At 40.4% G+C, this 18,573-nt stretch overlaps 1 long non-coding RNA gene across 5 annotated transcripts in view; it reads left to right on the forward strand.

Moving 5' to 3' along the window:
• The first annotated feature begins 12,669 nt into the window (after positions 1–12,669).
• The window catches only part of LOC149782570 (uncharacterized), a 194,474-nt gene continuing 188,570 nt past the window's right edge, over positions 12,670–18,573 (forward strand). For all 5 annotated transcript variants that reach the window (XR_016414386.1, XR_016414387.1, XR_016414388.1 and 2 more), the window contains exon 1: positions 12,670–13,539. This is a non-coding gene — a long non-coding RNA (uncharacterized LOC149782570). The remainder of the gene's footprint in view (positions 13,540–18,573) is intronic.

Raw genomic sequence — 18,573 nt, forward strand, 5'->3', positions numbered from 1 at the left:
TTTTATCTTGCTCCCACCAGTCCTCCCAACATGGTTCCCAAGACTCCTTTCAGTAAGGGGCCTAACAAGAGGGGTAAAATGCCTCCACGTTGGACCAACATCTTCTTCTTTTGACGAATGGGAATTTTCTTTTGAACCATTTGGCGAAGAACGTGACGATGTTTGCCTAAGCATTGTTTCTGGTGTTTGGACAAAGGGATCGTGCCTTTCAAGACGTTCAAACAGCATTCGCACACGGTATCGATGACCTCTTTGGAGGCTGATTGAATGAGTTTTTTTCGTAGAGGTGGAGAAGCTTTGGACAGGGCAGATAACATGTCCCTATGTTTGACTAAACGAGGAGGCAGTCCTTTTCTTTTCTTTCCTTGGGGCTGTTTAGAAGAGGGATGTTTTCTGGAGGGTGACATCTTTGAGTCTTCAGCACCAAAAACACTGATACCCCGACTTGGTCACAGGCCTTTTTTATACTGGAACGCGTCGCCACTGGTTGTCTTTACGTCGTATCAACTTCAGGACAGGCATGACACGTCGTGCAGGGGTACGCAACGGACTAAATCGAGCCAGTTCTTGCTTGGACAAATCCAGTAAACTTTGTAACATGCCCGATCTTTCTTGGACTTTGATTTTGGGAGAAGGTACTTTGTGAGCAGCAGCCACTGCCACTAAATTGGAGGGTCCTGCCACTGGGGAAGTTCTTTTGGGGGTCATCAACGGAGAAGTTCTTGGTGTGATCAACGTCTCCAAGTACTCTTCACTTCTTGGTGTCATCAACGGAGAAGTGGATGAACGTGAGGCTGCCGGAGACGCGGTCACCGCCTTTGCAGGTCGTGGTTTCCGAGTGAAAGGTTGCGTCCTGGCCGAAGTTCTTCTCTTGCGACTAGTTTTCTTCTGTGGACTTTTCTTTTTCTGGGGACTTTTTCTCTGTTTCTTTTTCTGGGGGCTTCTTTTCTTTTTCCCGGGTTATGTCTGGTAAGAGGAGGGTCCTGCCACTGGAGAAGTTCTCCTTGGGGACCTGGTCTTTTTCTTCTTCTTGGAGCTTCGTTTGACCATTTTCTTGGGGAGAAGTTTGGGGGCATTAGGATCCCATCTTAAGAGAGAGCGAATGATGACCCCTCATAGAGTACCGCTCCCTCCAGGTTTCAAAATGATTTGTTTTTTGGTTTGAGTGTCGATGCGGGGATCGGCCAGTTGGGTTAAAGCGACTTTGTTTCGATCAAAAAAGCGTTTGGTTTGATGAGGAATCTGAATGATCCCTTGGAGTAATTGACGTCCCGTCACCGTGAACCATCGTAAGACTTCTTTGAGAATAGCTTCTAAGACACGAGCTCGTGTTTGTGGATTTTTTTCTCGACTGATGCCATACAAGGCACGAATCAATTTGACGGGAAGATGCGACTGAAGGGACGCCATGTTCAAAATGTGTGTGAGACAAACGAGAAGTGTCTGAGGTTTTTATAGATTTTTTTTGTGGAATGAAGTTAAGTCGAAGACGGAGACGTGCACAGGACAGGGCCTCAGTCTTGGCACCAGTGGTGAAACAAGTGGGTACGAAATCGCAAATCATCGGGGGTCGTAGGTTTCAAATCGACGAGTAAATAGGCGTGTGGATTTTGAGTGGCATCGTCGTACACCTGAGTCAGCCAAGGCGTTCCTAACTGTTTGGCTAAGACTTGCACTTGCGATTTATCTCGAGGGCTTTTAAACAAGACCACGTAATGCGCATTGAGACTGATGGTGCGATGGGCTTTACTTTGTTGAAACAAATTTTGGGTGATGTAAACGACACTGGCATTACGGTGATGCACTTTGCGCCTTAACCACAGTTTAATTTCTTCTTCGTCTTCTCCTAACATGTCGTCAAAAATGACCAAATGGGTTTGACGGGAGTCAGAGACGATGCCGTCGTCTTCTTTAGGAATGCCTTCCACAAACACGATGGAATCGCCTTGACTTTCTCGCAAGAGGCTGTACGCCGATTGCCACTCTTTGTAACACCACACGATCCGCTGAGGTGGTCGATCGATCAAATGATGTTTATGTTCGATCAAACGTTTGACGAATTCGGTTTTGCCTGAACAGCTAGGTACAGCAATGAGCATGTTAAAGGGATGGCGAAGATACAAAGCCTCCCAACTGGCACGATCTAAGTGTTCGTCGATGACTTTGACAGTGGAGGAAGAGGGAGCAGAGACAGCAGAGGTAGCCATAGTGTCAGGAATGTCACTTGTGACACGAAAACAAACAAGACGAGAGTTTATATACTTTTTTCAGAACACGTTTATTGAATGTTTTAAACATGAATACGAAAGACAAAAATACATAAAAGCCAAAGGCATAAGAACAACGATAAAAAGCACATGAAAATCATTAACGTGGAATAAACACAAGTGTCTGTACAACATGTTTTGGGTAAAGTTCTGACCAGTTCTATAGGGGATAAGGTCACACAAGTGTCCTCCCGAAAGGGTCTTTCAGGCCTGTCCACGACAGTCCTGTCCTGGGTGACGGGTTCTTCTGGCACCGTCACTAACACAGGTTGAAAAGTAGCTTTTTTCTTTGGACGTTGAAAGGAAGGATCACAACTCTCGAGCATACTGGGCCACTTCTTGGGTCCAAGCCTCAAAATCCCATTTTTTCCAGGCACGGACATCTGTCCAATGGGGGTGTAAGTCACAAGCTACACACACATCGTCATACACGTCTTGGGTAGCTAAAAGTTGACGAATCTTTTTTCCCGTAGAGGTCGAGAAGTATCCAGATGAAAACGTAAGGCTTTGAGCAAAAGGAGTCTCTCGTGAACATTTAAAGGCACCACTTTCATGTTGAATGGGGTGGTAAATACTGTTCGTAAAGAGTCCACAAGGAATCGGCTGGTAAACGAAATCCCAGAAAACAAGTCACTAAGACACACACCACTTGTCGACCCAAATTGAATGGATACAGTTCTTGTAATAATCGATGGTAATGATCCACGGTTTGAATATGGTTATTGAGTTCCTTCCACGGAATCTGTTCAATTACATGCGACATAAGTCGTGGCATGGCAGCCTGTTTTTATAGTCTCTTTGTTTCGGAAACAATACACGTACTTTCTAGCCAGAGATCTTCGTTCTCCAGTTGGGAATCTAAATCTTGCATACTGTAACCTAAACTTCAGAGTTTGTTTAGGAGTTTCCTCTTCCACTAAGTAGATTCCACGTAAAATATGTTGGTAATCCTTTAACTTGTCTTCCTCAATGCGTTGAACTAGGTGAATCTCGAGTAACCAAAATGATGAACACGTGGATCATCGGGGCCCTGGAAGTATTGAACAAGGTCTGACCACTGAAACAATTTCTGACGAACCAGTTCTCTTATACCATTCAGGTACCAGTGGTTCAAACACCGGTGACGTAACGGATGCAACTGTTCCTTACGTTTCACTTGTATTTTGACCAGCTCTCGATAAATGCGTTCTCTCAACTCCACAGGCAAAGCACGAATGTTCTCTTGTAAAGTATCCATGAATAGGTCAGTCCGTACAATCACAATCTTCTCCTAGAGCAAAAGTAATCCACATAGTGAGTAATTTCTGACCACTGCCATTCAGGGTAACGTCCAAGAATCTCACTGAACTCTTTTGATGTAAACGGTCTAGAGTAATACAATAGGACGAATGCACACTTGACCCAAAGAAATCTAACACACTGGTTGACTTTTTTCACTTTCCTCTTGTGAATTTGTCGGCACAAACGTTCTACAGTCACCCATTGAGATTTCACTCTGGCAAACCCCTGCCAAACTTCCTTGTAAATCTTCTCTTGCAGTTCTTTAGGTAATGATTCAATATCGTTTTTGAAATGAAGTTTAAATACTGGTCTCGGTGATGTCCAACATTTGACTCCTAGCCAAACTGGTTTCTTCTACGTCAACGACATCGCAAGTTACTTTAATGTCTCGGTCCCACTAAGGGTAAGTAATGACAATTCGGTGACCATCGAGCATGTTCTACGTAGGCCGAATCTTGCGGTTCCCAGTGGTGAAGTGACACACCGCAACTAAAGCACTTGACTTTATCTCCTTCGCCCAAGTAGAAAAATCCGGCTCTGGCTAATTCTTCGGGGGTCGGGCCTCCCAGATACTTAGGCCATTTTCCTTTGAACGATTGAAGACGATTTTCAAAGTCGCAGTATTCCGACAAACGCACAGGAAACGAATATTCGTCTTTCACAGGTTCGTTTCGATGAGGGTTGGGTGACATGGACAGGAGTTTGCTCAGAGCTGGATGACATCCGTGGGGGGGGGGAGTAGACGTGAAAGTGAACATCCACCTTTAAAACGAAACCCAGTAAAATGTCCAAGAGGACGAGCGGCATCGCTTTCGCATCCCTCAGGCTTGACACGCACAGCATCACTTTCCATGATAGGGGTAGTGAGAACAAAGTTCCCATGATGCTTTACGGCATCACTAAGGTCACAACGTACAGCATCGTATCCATCGCAAGGCTCACAAGCGAATTCCACTTCCGAAGCCCCACACTTGAATTCTGCCTTTCTAAACTTGTTTTGTGTTTCTCTGAAAGTATTCATCTTGTTCGCTTGGTCTTGGTAGTCACAATGAACTATCGATCTTGCCTAGGGTTCCTTTTTATATACAGACCAATACCGACGTGTCCATACGGTAAGGTGAAATGATTGGGAAGTCGCACTCGCTTCTGGTACACGATTTGATAGACTTTTTCCAAGGGTCGACTGACGATGTGGTGAGTGGGTAAACGTACAATCTTGTGGGGTTGATAGGTGGTCACTTTAAAGTGTTCATCCTCTCCAGATTGCAAGGCTTCTTTCAATACCCAAAGTTGACCACACGAATGGTACGATAATTCAGAGTCAATCCTTTCACTTTACACGTCGTGTGCACTTCTCCTTGTGGGTCCCGGTATTCGTAGCCGTAATTTTTGGGACCGCCACTGACGAAACTTAGAATCTTGTTCTCGGGATGCTCGTCTGTCCAGGCTCCTAAACGGTCTCCTTCGATGTCAGGGTGCTGTTGACTCGGGGGATGGATGTAAATGCAACTGTCCGTGTCAAAGTACAGGACGCGTTCCCCTAACAGTTCTAAAGCTTCGTACAATTTTAAGCGAGCATGAGCTGTCACGTAAGCCGCAATGATGACATTTCCAAAAGGGTAGTCTTGTACAAAGTCCAGATCTTCTTCGTAATTGACCAAGATCAAATCCTCGCGAACGACGTCCACGTGTTTCATGTATTTGGTTTTGTCGTGAATCATCTGGAAGTAGCGGGAAGGTTCTGTACTCTTTCTTGGGTAAACACGGTCGTTGTGCCATTTTACCCCACAAGCAATTTAACATCACTTTGGCAAACGATCGCCTGCCTTCGTTTTTCTCGATGCGGTCTAAAGAGATGCCTTCTTGTTCATAGTATTTCTCTTTGAATGTCTTTTGGTCTTCGGGAGTGTGACACCAGGAAGGATAGCCGCTGGCTTCTTGTTTCAGTTTCAAAAAGGCATCCATGTAGTCGGCGAAAATGCCTTTCTGACTGGGGTCACCCTTGTGGTATTGTTCTGTCTTGGGAAAGTGACAAATTTCGTACACTTCTAACAGTTGGTATCACATGTACAGAGCTTTGAACAATTCTACGCTGACCCAGGTTCCCGTCAAAGCCCATTCTTCCTGGGTGTGCTGACAAGGTTGATCTTGGTTGCACATTTCGGCACAAGTACTGCACAAAGGAAACATCAGTTTGCCTTGGCAATGGTGAGGTAAGACGGGATGGTACATGTCCGTGGGAGGCAAAACTTAAACTTGATCAAGCCTTCGTATTGTCGAATGTTTTTCAGGTCGATGTGTTCCGTGAACAATTGTGGGTGCCCTACAGGAAAGCGACAATATTTGCACACGTAGGGATACAGCGAACACACGTCCAAGTATTTCATTTCTTCTCCTTTCTCTTCGTCGGCTTGGTACAGCAAACAGGTGGCATTGGTCCTTCCTCCGTACAAACTATCCCTCGGGTTCAGCGGGTCCATGAACTGGTAACTTTCCACGAGGCGTTTAAACTCGGGATCGGTTTTCAAACGGTGATCGTACTCGTGTTCCCACATTTCCACCACTTGGTATCCTTCCTGTTCTAACTTTAGGCGTCGCTGACAAGTGTCCTGGTACAAGTCTTCCATGGTTCGTTGTAAAAACTGATTTTTAGTGTCGCGGTCAGGGTAACAGACGGGACATCCGTGAAATAAGCATTCGTTAAACTCGTACACGATCTTGGGGTTTTCTAAGTCCCAACCATCGACCGAATGCGTTCCGATGGTCTTTTCGCCTCCTCCTTTGCGGGCATGCTGAATCCATTTGTCTTCCTTGTCGCACAAGTAATGTAACCAGCGTAGGGCTTTGACCGAGTATTGACGTTTGACATAGTTGGTCGTTTGAGGACTGATGACAGCCACGGTGTTTTCAGGCATGAATCGTTGCCGGTACACTAAGGAACACGTTTTGGCAATGGTGCAAGCTTCTTTCAAAGGATCGACCCCTCCGTGTTCCATGAACAGTTCTCGAAATTTTCCACAGCATCGCCGTAAAATGTCCACGTCGGAACGACAATACTTTAACATTTCTTCCTGAAAGTCGAAAGGGTCGGAGGCGTGAGCCTGGTACCAAGCGTAGAAAGCTTCTCGTTGTTCGGTACGCATGTTGTCGGGGTCGTAATAGTGAGCCTCAGGTAAATGGGGTAGAACGGCGTGTTGATTGGCTTCCGTATTGAAAAAGTGTGGAAAGTACCCTTTAGTCATTTCTGTCATTCCAAACGATTTAGGCATTCGGCTCAAAGGCATGGCCAAATAACTCATCGAATCTTTAAACTGTACTTGTCCCACTTGCATGAAAATGATTTTGGCTCCGTTCAAAGTGACTTTAGGACGTTCGGTGCCTTGTTCCGTATAGTATCTCAAAAGAAACTGTCCATCGTATTCCGAGAAACTGTGAGCCATCACTGTGGCATGACGATGACAATCTCCGTAACGTTCGATGTCCTCTTGGCTCCACGTCTTGTCGATGGGGTCTAAGACCCATCGGGCGAAATTGGCTAGCGTGTTCGGCCCTCGAAAGATTTTTTCACGTCCTCCAGGAATCTTGCTGCAGTGAGGGCTATGACTGAAGATAGGTTCTTGAATGCACTTCTCGCACGTTCGATGAGCCACGCAGAAATTAGGAATGTGAATACCGGTCTCTTGCATGCATTCGAAATCGAAAAAGATGAAATTGCCTTTCTTCTTCTTGTGACCATACTCTTTCTCTGGTGGGGGTTGGTATTTTTGCACGTAGCACTGGTGTTCCAAGTCCACGATGTGATGACAAATGTGACATTTTTTCTTTCCTCGACATACGTGTGCCTTAACAGTATTGGTACATATGCCTTGTCCACACGTATTGCACAATCTCAGGAGTTGACAAGCACATTTCTGCTGTGAACCTTGCGTCTTCAGATGTTTTTGGTAACAGGCAGGGCTGACAAACGTGCGCAGACAAGCAGGACAATGTACTCTTTCTTGTACTTCGCTCAGACAGGGTGGAGAGGCCAAACATCCTGAGCATTTCAATCCGCAATGTTTGTGTTGCTCTCGATTATTATAACCATGGTCACATTTCTCACAGTAATAACCGTATCCCAGGAATGCATTGATACTGGTAATGGTATCGAAATGTTCATCGTGATAATAGACATGAATGAATTTTCCGTCCTTAAAGTCTTGGCCTCGAAACAACAGAGGCCCACGCACTTCTTGAGGGTGCACTTTCAAGGTGTAGCGTGGAGCTAGGACATCTTGCAATTTTTGCATTTCAGGAATGCCGCAGGGTGTGTCTTTGGATAGGTCAGCTTGTTGCAACAGGAGTTCTGCTTCGTTTCGTTGTTTGGCTCGGTCCGAATGTTGAATAGTTTTCCAGGCTCTTTTCCATTCTGTCGTGTCGTTCTTGTTGGCATAGGTTAGTCCCACCACGATGGCTCGGGCTAAACACATCTGGTCTTGAGAATTGTGAATTTGGACGAGACTCTTTTTGGTGCTGCGAAGGTCGTTCACCAGTAACACCTTATTGCGTTGTCCGGTCCCTTGAGGAGGAGAGACGTGGGTCATGTCCAGTGTGGCTTTTCCATCGGTGATGTCAAACTGGTCATTAGATTGTTGCACGTGTTGAATCTTGTCCATGACTTTGGAAGCAGTTAGTTCTGCGGGTCTTCTAAACTCGATCCAAACAGGGGATTTCAAACCGTCGTGTTGTATGGAAAGTCTCAAGCGATCGTCTTCTTTGGGTTGACATTGTCGCTTGAGTGCGGTGAGCAAAGAATCCCACACCCCAGTGATGAACCCTTCTGCTTTCTCTAAAGGTACTGCAGCCTTGAAATCTTTAAACTTCACTGTGTATTTGTAAGCCGTGGTTCTAAATTTTCTAGAGGAGCGCTTTTCCGTCTCTCGAATGGAATAGTACTTTTCAGGGTTGACTAAGGGTGGTGAACTTTGTTTAGAGGGTTCGGATTCTGGTTCACTCATGTCCTCTTCAAAATCACTGGCATGAATTTGTGCCAAGATTTCAGCCCTGGTACGAGGCGATAGATCACGTTTCTGCCTCTTACTTTCTTCTTCTTCTTTCTTCTCGAATGAATAGGATCGTTTCATCTTGAGTGCAAAACGTCAAATGACTCAAGTTCAAGCACCATAGACTAATTTATAGTCATGGCAAACCAGCGTATATAAAAAGGGTGTGTCTTGTCCTTTCACTATTCATTTCACTCTCAAACCGAGGAGAATGATGGAAGAGACTAGCCAAATCGAACGTTTCGTCAGAGCTTTGCGAGGGGTCATTAGAAAATTCTCTTCAGACCAGCCGACGGACTACTCTCCTTCCTTTCGAGATAAAAGTCAAGATACTTGCTATATCTGTCAGAAGAAAGGGCATTGGTCTTCAGAGTGTCCAGACCGTCAAAAAAGAAAAAAAAGGGGCTAGAAAAGACAAAAGTCAAGATACCTGTTATTATTGTCAAGAAAAAGGACACTGGTCTCCAGATTGCCCAAAAAAGAAACAAGAGGAGTCAGAAGAAAAGAGGGATTCTTCAGAAGAAGAGAGGGATTCTTCAGAGGAAGAAAGCAGCCAGGTAAAGAAAAAGAAACAGGAGAAGAAAAGAAGGGAAGAAAGTGAAGAGGAAGAGGAGGAAAAGAATGTGACGGTGAAGAAATTTAAAAAACACAGAGACTAAACAATGAGAAAGAAGAAGTGTAAGCACTTTTTAAAGAGCTCTGTTGTAAATTGTGAATTGGATTGTAAATATTGATAAAAGAATAAATTAGGTATAAAAAGGTAAGTGTCTTTGGGTTTTGATTTTAAAATAAGAACCTACACTCACACACTCATACACAGACACGTACTATAAGGGTAAAATAGTTCTTTTTCTTTTTTTTGTTGAGTTATCGGCAATTGAAAGTCGATCTCTTTTCGAGAGACGTGGGTGGCCCTGAAAAGGGCCTTTTTGGTGTAGGGGTGAATTTAAGCAATCAACTTTAACTGCCTTAAGCCTTTGCCACGGCCAAGGCCTACTTCTGGACTGCGTACTGCTGATGATGATGATTTGGTTGAAATCACTAAGGGTGGTACGGTAGGCTTAGTCACAGGGTTGACGTGTTTAGCTCGGGAAGGTCGTATTCTCTTCGGTCGTAATAAAGAAGTCTGATACATTTGTTTCAGACTTCTTAACTCCGCTAAAATGTCTAACAGTACCGTGACCGGTTAGTTTTCACCCTCTTGTTTCTTTGCTGCTACTTCTTCTTGTTGTTGATTTTTTTCTTACCTCTTCCTCTTGCTGCTGTTGCTGTAGGAGAAAAGCTTGTTCCGCTTCCTTTTGTCGTTGTATAAATTTCTCCAATTCTTCTTTCTGTCTCTAAAATTCTCCAATTGCGGTAATGAAGGTGACGAAGGTTCCGGAACAAATTCTTGCGAGGTAAGAAAATCCACAAAATCCCAATTTACCTCTTCTGAAAGTAAGTCCGGGTTCCCTTGGACGGTCTCCACTGCTGGTGCACCCCAATGCCTCGTTTTCTGAGTTTCCGTCATGTTGAATCACTGTCGCATAGATTGACTGCACACAGGCGCTAGCGAATCTATATAGACCACGTGACGTCACAGACTGCTCTCTTCGGATTGGAAGCGGGCTGACTGAATTTTGTAACGCGTGTTTGGATTGGTCAACAAACTCAATCCGTTTCAATCCTACCTATAAATAAGTGCAGTTCACTGCATTGATTCACCTGTTCTCGGTGCCTCAAGATGTGGACCGACGTGCAATCTTCTACGCTTGTGTCTTCAGTGATGTTCCAGACGGACATACCCATGTATGTCCGATCCAAGTGGACAGTTGTCCACAGGACAGACACCAGTCTGTGGATACTTAGGATCTACGTAGAAAGACAAGGATGCCTCAAAAGAGTCCTGATTTACGGTCCTACAGTGAGACGCACCCTAAGGACAAGAAGAAGACCAATGCGGTGCCCTTTATGTTAATGGATACATTAACATAAACCCAAAGGCCCTTTTCAGGGCCACTCATAGGTCTCGAAAGGAGATTGACTTTCAATTGCCTACCCTTTTTTTATTTTTATTTTTTTATTTTTTATTTTTAAAAAAAATCCCATGTTAAATTTCCCTTGACGCTATACAGTCCCACCCTGTTTAAATTCCCTTGACGCTATACAGTCCCATATTCCCATGTTCAATTCCCCTTGACGCTCAACAGTCCCAAAATCTATTTCCCATGTCAATTTCCCTTGATGCTAAACAGTCCCAGGGGTTTTTGTCCATGTTAAATTTACATAGACGCTAAACAGTCCCAGGGTGGTTAATGTTAAATTTCCATTGACGCTAAACAGTCCCAGGGGGGTCTGTAATGCTAATTCCCATTGACGCTGAATCGTCCCTATTTACTACTCACGTGTGTGTGTGTGATTTGGATTTTTTAACGCAGCGTTAACAATTTTCAGTCATTTCGAAAAATATAACTGGCAATTAGTGAAAAAATTCATTTAGGGATGCTCTTTGTTCTTATAATGTAACTACACTATTAAAGCAATCAGAGCAGGAACTACATGCTATCTGGTTGTGTCATGAATATTTGTGTTTTCAGAAACAGTTGTGTTATATTTTATTATGCATGTTAAGAAAAAAGCAACAACAATAAAAAATGAAATATACTGTTATAATAAACAATGGTTAACTGCACTGAAACAGAATGATAATAGTCACATAAAACAGTAAATTCTCTCTAAAATCAGAGTTATTTGAAGTAAAAAGTGGTTTTATGATAGATCAATGTGGAATACACTAGCATATGAATGCATAAAAGTTATAATCCAGATTATACTAACGTCCTGGCTACAAATCTTCGATTCAACTTTATGAAGTCCGATTTTTAAGCGGTGGTACAGAACACATGAAATTTTCGTCATTATTAGTTTACTCTACCTCGCTAGTAACAAAGTATAAAGTTAATGTGAAACTATGTTTTTACGTAGTGCATAATCGGTAAATATTTCAATATTTTTAAACTTTTGCCTTTATATTTTTATATTTTTGAATTTCTTTTACTAAATGTTAAGATCGTTATCTTTTCTCTTGTATATTATTGCATCATGTTAACATATTTGTATCATCCTAAAGGGTTTGTGCAATTCTTCATTTTTAGTTTAAGAACCTTAATTCGCACGATATAGTCATATTTGTTATGAGATACCGTTACACACACACACACACACACACACACACACACACACACACATACATACATATACTTGGGGAGTGGCCGAGTGGTCTAAAGCGCTTTTCGTTACGGATCACTGCCATCTCACCTCTGTCTGCGTGAGTTTGAGTCTAGGATTCGGCCAATGTGGGTGTGTGAGAAAGCTTACCAGTAACTTCTCGTGGGTCGGTGGTTCTTCCCGGGTTCTTCCTCCACCATTAATACTGGCAACCATGCATAGCCTATCGCGTGCTGAAAAATGGCGTTACCATCCACAACAACAACATACATACACACACGCACGTACGTACGTACATACATACACATACATACCCACATACATACATACATACATATAAACATACAGACATACATACATACATACATGTCTCAGCTGCAGTGGAAAATCAGATGAGTCATAATAGCCATTCACCCACTAGCTGTGCAGAGCTGACCGTTGCTCTTAACTAGGCAACTTTTCTTCAATCGGATACCCACCTAGTTTTTATGAGTGTTGCTGAGTTTAATCCATGGGGTATACAATCAAACTGAACCTTATATTTCTTGGCAGAAATAAATAAAACCGATTTAAATACATTAATATCCGCCCCTTCATCAACTCATCTTCACACTGCCCTGCAAGCACCAGTAGAAACGTTGCCCCACTTGACAGACAAACCTGCCAGGGTTCAAGGTGCGTTAAGTGTCTGATCGGTCGGTAACCTCATACAGCTAGAACCAGTTTTGCGTTGTTTATTAGAAGCGGATACAGGTCAACATCGCAGAGTATTTTATTCTCCATGCAAGAGCAACTGACTCGTTGTAAATAAGTGTGATTTACATTGAAAATAGGTTGGATATATGTTACTGACCGCAGTGTTCAAGTTGAAGATTGATACTACGGCATTGTTAGAAGCACATGTATCTAACGCTGTTTTACAATATGATAGGCATGGTCCGGTGATCAGAAAGGGTCATTTGAATAATCTAAAGTATTTTTGTCACTCGGTATTTTATTTTAATTCGGGATATTGCTTTTTATTTTTTACCTCAAATAGTCTTACACTAGAAGAGCTTACGGGATAGTATTTTGTCTGTCGCTCGAAGTCCGCCTGTCCTTTATCTCAAGCTTGTTATCGTTACTCCACCTAAACTACTTCGAGGATTGCCATGAAACTTGACAAACATTTAGTTGGTGCTTGATCAAAATGATGCTGTTGGCAAATCCAATATGGCCGTCAGGGCAGCCATATTGAAAATCTTGTTAACGCTTCTCCTCCTGAATGGATGGTCATATCAAAATTGGGGTTTCACTAAAATACCTTTTATAACTGTAGCTGGTCCTAAATAAAAATGGTGCTGATCTGAAGTCAAATGTGGCAGTCACAGTAGCCATCTTGAACATCTTATCAAACTCCTCCTAAACATCAAGTTATATTGACGTTGGTTTTCACCAAAAGACTCCGTATGCTATCCAGCTGATCTTAGGTGGCGCTCTACAGTTTCGTATTTTGCATAGGGGTTAAATTTTGAAAGGAAAAACATTTGCCCGGCCTTCTTCACTGGTTATACTAGCTATTTGAAAAAAAAAAGTAAAAGACCTTGTATATTTGAGGTATTGTTAAAATAATCTTAATTCCATGCATCTTGGTTTATGATTGACTGGTGCAGTAGGGAACATAGAGTTGGCCTTACTTCAGATGTGCACTTATCAAAAACTGCTAACTCCACTGGATTATTTTCACTTCCTGGACTTCAGAGGTAAGTTGTAAAAAAAGAGCATATAACTTTGTTATATTTTACATTTTATTGCTTTTGGTAATTCATTCATTACCACTTGGGGAGCTGGTATTTTCTAGTCTGGCAAATTTAATTTCCTCATTTTAATATATGCTAAAGATAGTGTCCTTGAGAGTAATTTAGGATAATTTTTCAAGCACATGGGAGCAGCCATTTTGGTTAGCTCTGTGCTTAGATTAATTACATTTTCTACAAGTACAACATCCAAAGAAACGTACATGAAAATAACATAGAGGGATGCTAACATTCTTTCCATTGACACATTTTCACTTTACACCTGTCACTCTCTCAGAAGTTCATAATATCTAAAGAGCGTAGATTTTAATGAACATAGTGCCAATCTGACATCCAATATGGCCGCCACACAATTGTCATCTTGAACATCTTGTTATGGCAACTCCTATGGAATTTATGGTCCTTTCAGCATAAGGTTTCCACTAAAAGACTTTTTGTGATGTCTGCTTAGTTCTAACCGAAAATGGTGCCGATTTGACTTCCAATATCGCCGTCAAAGCAGACGTATATACAGTCTTATAATCTCTATTTCTCCTTAAAAGAAAGCCATATTATTATTTTCGCCTAAAGATTTTTTATGCTGTCTACTTGGTCCTATTGGTGCTCATCTGGGGATTAATATGACTGTCATCACGGCCTTCTTGAAAATCCACTCTGCGCCATAGTTGCAAAATAAGCGACTCTGCTATCTGGCGATTTACTATCCAGTTTTGGATATTATCCCTACGCAGACCAATTCTGAGGACACGTCCATGTCAAGAGTAACAAAATAGTTCCAAACACTTGACCCAACTACTTTATTTATTTTCATGACTTGCTATCGTCATTATATGATTTCATTATAATTTAAACTGAGTAAAATTCTTCGTAAATATGTTAACAAGTGTTTTTGTAAAAAAAAATTAAAATTTCTCAAGCATTTCGGAGCACGTTCGTTGTCAAATCATTAGTTTCTGAGGTGCTTAGACATTCTACGTCGTAACATCTAAATAAACTAATCTATTATCTGGCGCTTTATTATCCAGTTTTGGTTATTATTCCTACGCACATAAACTCGGAGGTCACGTCTCTATGTTAAGCGAAACAAATTAGTTCCAAACACGTGGCCCCATTATTTTGTTAATTTTCATGATGTTACGAGTCTATGCTCTTAAAATAAGTAACAGAAAAGAGTGAAGACAAAAAGCTTTGTAAAAGTTAACAAATAATTTATTTCCCTAGAAAACAAAGTGAAAAAGGAGAAAAATGAATTTACGGTATTGCAAATTAAATCGAAAAATAATCGAAGAATTAAAGACACAAGACATATTAATAAAAAGTCCTTAATAAAACTCAGTTCCAGTCCCGAAGAGATCCATAACTGAAGGTGATGACGTGTCTGTTATAGCACGCGAAGTGTTGATGTATCAACATTCTCTTGCTGAATCACATGAATATTATTCCAGGTTTGAATTCAGTATAAATTCCAATGAATGTCTTTATCCAAGAATTTTGTCACAGTACGATTGTATTTCAGAGAAAATAATCACTTGAATTCAATAATTTGAAGAAAATAAAATTCAGCCCAAACTGGTCACAACATAATACAACTTAAAGTGCTAGATGTTAAAGTACGACAGGTAAAATCCTCACAGTCACAAGATAATATAGTTCTCTGCTTGACCTCAGGTCACAGTTATTATTTTCTAGAAACAACCATTACCTAATGGAAAATAACCTTCTAGAATGATCTAATGAGCCTTGTTTATTTGCAACACAATAGCCTACACAATTTACTTAGGAATCTCCAAAACTCTGACCCTGATCAACATATTTACGTTTTCTTGTTTACCTGAATAATAATCCTGATAATAAACTCATACACATAGAGTATAATGAAGATATTATTAGTTGTTTACATAAATGAAATTTAAAAAGTCAGTTAGGTCAAGCAGAAATTAACTACATTTTGGACACGGTCAAGTCCAGCAAACAATGTTACATTACAATAACATGTAATGAAATTTAAAAAAAATTAAAAACAGACAAACAATTAAATTAAATATACATAACAATGATTTACTGAAGACAATCTTATATATTACCTGGAAGTAATTTTAAGCCAAGCACAATTCTTTCTAAATAGTGTTATTGTGTGTTTTTGCATAGCGTAAAATTGCCAATGCTTATTTAAACACTTCCATTGTAAAATCTTCATTTTTGGAAAAGCGTAGTTTTTGCACGTTGTAATAGTTCAAAGAACCTTTAAATCCCATTATTTTGGTGTATGATTGATAGGTGTAATATGGGTTATAGAGTATACAGTTTGGCCTTACTCCAGATGTGCACCTTTGAAAAAAAATGCCCGCTCCACTTGGTCATTTTCATTTCTAGCTACGATGTCGTAGCCTCAACTTGACTTCTTGTGGTTGACGAGGTATGAGTAAGGGCACTAATATTAGTACTATTTGACTTCCTGAACTTCAGAGGTAAATTGTATAAACAAAACAGAGCCGATAATTTTTTTTTATATAAAATTTAATATATTGGTAATTCATTCATTGCACTTTCAGAAGTTGGTATTGTCTAGTCTGGGAAAATTGAGTTTTCCTTTTTTAATAGCTGCTACGGATAGTGTACTTTAGACTAATTTAGGCTGATGTTGTTTTGAGCACAAGGGAGCAGTCATTTTAGTTAGCAGTGTGCTCAGATCATGTACAATTTCCAAAAGTACATTATCCAAAGAAATATCGTCCACATTATATTAATGTACCATAGAGGTATGCCAACATCCTCTACATTGTACGTGTTCCAAATGTAAACAACTTCACCGTCCATACGTTACTCTCTCAAAAATACATAATAACACGTGAGCGCTCCCTTAAAGAGAACATAGGTATTATTGTTGTATGATTTAATTTTGATTGTATGGCTGAAACATTTAAGTTGCAAGCATCAAAACAGTCCTTTTCAATAATTCTGCTGTATTCCCCCACCCCAGAGAACAGTATTTATTAGTGTCAGAGTCTCTAACAAGTCCAGCCCCCCCCCCCCGATAAAAAGTGAACTATTTTAAAAATGCACATTACATTTTGTCAGTATAGCAACCAATGTTATGTTGAAAGACAGGAACATCAAACTAGCCATAATTATTCCTGAGATGTTAACAATAAATTATACAGTTTTTGAAAAGGGATGGAACACATGAGGTTCATAAAGGTCAAAGGTCAGAGGGTAAAATATTTGCCTTTTGTTTAGCTAAATAATATGGCCACATATTGGATGTCAGATCAGCACCATTTTAATTTAAGATAAACAAAACAGAAGAAGTCTTTTAGTGGATATCATAATGATGTGGCCATTTATTCAAGAGAAGCAGTGATAACAAAATTTTCAAACAAACTTGACAAGTATTGATGGTTTCACAAAACAGGTCACTTCTATCTTGGCATTATTGGATTGCAGTCTGCATGCAACATTTACTTGCCTCTGAAATTGAAGTACTTGACAACATGTAAATCTACTCGCCCAAACTTCACAAGTTCCAGTATTTTTCAAAAGTGATAAAAAATGACTAACCCTCAAATTGGTCATATTTGGGGCTGTATTGTAAATATTATTACCTCATCTCCCAAGTGGATGGCTAGCTCAACATTGGGTTTTTACCAATAGACATCTTATGATGCCTAGTCAGTCCCAAATGAAAATGGTGCCAATCGTACATCCAATATTGATGCCATGACGACAGTGTCACGAAAATATTGTTCTCACAAGCACCCCCCTTACCTCCCCACCGAATGGCATGATCATTATGACATGGGGAAGACTTCTAATTAAGTCTTGTTTGTCCTAATTGAAAATGGTGCAAGCCTGACTTCTAATTAAGTCTTGTTTGTCCTAATTGAAAATGGTGCAAGCCTGACATTCAATATGTCTTACACTGCAGCTCATTTGAAAATCTTATTAATTAAAAATATAATAGATGGGTTCAACAGCCTGTGTGAGGAATGCATACTTAGGTTTGAAAGGTAAAATATGCAGAATCAGTCTGTATGCCTGTCATCTATAATTCATTTTCTTTTCTATCTTGGCACACATCCCTCTCTCTCTCTCTCTCTCTCTCTCTCTCTCTCTCTCTCTCTCTCTCTCTATATATATATATATATATATATATATATATATATATATATATATATATTTATATATTACCATACAGGGACAAAAAGTGCAATTTTTGGTACCCTAATAGTCAAAACACATTTATGGGCTAGTAAATAGAAAAAATAACTTTGTTTATGTGTTAATTAACAAAACAGACTTAATTAACTTAAGTTTAAAAATCTATTGAGTTTAGTTAGTCACATTTGAAAAATAAATAGAATCTTTGAAAGGTCTTATATATTTGCTTCTTCTGGAAAATAGCAACCTTTGGGGTACCTTTAATTTTTTTAACATTTTCTGTTATTCAATCTACTTATATATAATATGGTTAATTTTTTTTTTATCATGGTATAGAAAGAAGACCTATATTTTAATCCAAAGTGACAATAGAAAAATCTTCATTGTAGAAGAACTGTTCAAAATTTATTATTTTGAAGGTGAACAAAACAGGGTCTGAGTAAAAAACTATTTGTCTGCCAATGTCAGATGTTGCACGCATGCGTACTAGGTTAGCACAGCTATAAAGGAAAATTGTGGCACTTGGTAATGTATATATATGTACACTGAAAATAACATGCATCTTCAAACTTTATTGTTTTAAGTTTGGAATAAGTTTCAATTGTTAACAGTAATGGATTCTGTGCCATTTGATGATGATTCACACCTGTGTGGCACATGCACCAAAGTCTTAGCCTAAGAGTTTAAACATGCTTTAAACTAAAATAATTTTGAAAATCACATTTCTCATTAATATAATTATTAAATCGAACTGCAAAATCCATTGCAAAAGCGTCCTAACCTAAGCGCTGGTATCTGGGCAATATTTACAAGCCAGCTATT

The sequence above is a fragment of the Sinohyriopsis cumingii genome, chromosome 15 (assembly GCF_028554795.1).
Source record: "Sinohyriopsis cumingii isolate HCF-2022 chromosome 15, ASM2855479v2, whole genome shotgun sequence".
Classification (NCBI taxonomy): Eukaryota; Metazoa; Mollusca; class Bivalvia; order Unionida; family Unionidae; genus Sinohyriopsis; species Sinohyriopsis cumingii.